Here is a 2,128-nt window from a genome sequence, read left to right as displayed (position 1 = left end):
CATTAGTAACTAGATATACACAAAAACTAGAATATCCCATGAGATCAACATTAGAAGCACTGTTCGCCTACACGGCCGTGTAGCCCGTGTACACGCCGTGTACACGCTACACGGTGGTGCGCCGTTTCCGTCCGTTTCCGTTTAATCGTCCGTTTACCCCGTTTAATTGACCGTTTAGCCCGTTTAGTGGACCGTTTAGCCCGAATAATAGCTAAACGGTAGGTGACCGACTGTTTACCGTTTAGCGTTTAGGAAAACACTGATTAGAAGTAATGGTCTAGTTTTCATAATGTGAGCATGAGTCTAGTTACTTAAACCTATGCATGCTAGTTTTTCATTTCATCATCCAAACCTAAAACTAGCATACACCACACAAGCGTGGATATTGAAATTTAAAACTTGTATCATGCAAGCAAACATATGAAATGCACATTCAAATGCACCATACAAGTTCATGAGCTTGCTCCCCCTACTTGTGTGCTCAAAATTTTAATTGATCCCTTCCTTTATCATATTTCTCCCCCTATATCAAATTCTCTTCTCCCCCTATCACTTATATCTTTATTTCTTTTCCCTTTGTTGTCTTAGTACACTATTTCTATTTCTCTCCATAGCACTAATATCTTTGTTTATGTTTTTCTCCCTCTTTGTCATCAATGACCATAAAGGTTCAAAATGTAGATAGGTTGAGATTATCAATGTCAATCAATGGGGTGAGGATCATTTTCCCAAATTTGGTCCAATCTAGATCATTTGCCAAAGATATTTAACTCAGTTTGATACAAGGACAAGCTTCTTCATACCTCCAAATAAGGGTTATCTTGTACCATGTTGAGTTAAATACCTAGAACTCATTTTCTAGATTAAACACTAGGTTTACAAGCCCACAAATATGTCATATGCTACCACTAGACCAAATCAAGCATAGAAGCAATAGTGGTACCATACAATCATCAAATTCATTTGATTTTCATGAATGAGCCTATTAAATGTAAAATATGTCTAGATGCACTAAATATGTCCTTAGCAAAGATGTATGCCATGCCAATTAACTTTTACCTTGGATTGCTCGAAGGAGAGAAATGTCATATGAGTGGGGGTGCATCAACACATATTTGAGAAATCCAATATGTTCAACTCATTCCTTAGCTTGCAAAACCTTTTCTCATCCAATAGCTTGGTGAATATATCGACAAGTTGATCTTCGGTGCCTACACTCTCAATGCAAATGTCCCCCTTTTGTTGGTGATCTATTATGAAATGGTGGCGGACATCAATGTGCTTTGTTCTTGCATGTTGAACCGGATTGTTGGTTAACTTGATTGCACTCTCATTGTCACATAGCAATGGCACTTTCTTGAACTTGATTCCAAAGTCACTCAAAGTGGCCATCATCCAAAGTATTTGTGCACAACAACTACCGATAGATATGTATTCGGCTTCGGCGGTTGATAATGCAATACTATTTTGCTTCTTTGATGACCATGAAACAAGTGATCTTCCCAACAATTGACATATGCCCGAGGTGCTCTTCCTTTCAACCCTGCATCTCGCATAATCAAAGTCGGAGTAACCAACTAGCTCAAACTTTGCTCCTTTGGGATACCACAAACCAACATTTTGTGTATGCTTCAAGTACCTCAATATTCTCTTTGTAGCCTTCAAATGACTTTCTCTTGGTAAGGCTTGAAATCTTGCACACATGCATACACTAAACATGACATCCGACATTGATGCGGTCACATAGAGTAGGCTTCCAATCATAGACCGATATAATTTTTGATCCACCATATTGCCACTTGTATCACTATCCAAGTTGTCATTTGTTCCCATTGGTATACTAATGGCTTTGCTATCACTCATGCCAAACTTCTTGATCATGTCTTTGATATACTTGCCTTGACTCACAAATGTACCATTCTTCAATTGCTTGATTTGAAGACCAAGGAAGTAACTTAACTCTCCAATCACAGACATCTCAAACTCATTAGCCATCATATTTCCAAATTCTTCACAAAAATCTTGATTGGTTGATCCAAATATGATGTCATCAACATAGATTTGCAACACAAATAAATCTTTTCAAATCTTCTTTATGAAAAGGGTGGTGTCAACCTTGCCCATCATG

The sequence above is a fragment of the Miscanthus floridulus genome, chromosome 6, assembly GCF_019320115.1.
Source record: "Miscanthus floridulus cultivar M001 chromosome 6, ASM1932011v1, whole genome shotgun sequence".
In the NCBI taxonomy this organism is placed as follows: domain Eukaryota; kingdom Viridiplantae; phylum Streptophyta; class Magnoliopsida; order Poales; family Poaceae; genus Miscanthus; species Miscanthus floridulus.
This window is presented reverse-complemented; position numbering follows the sequence as displayed.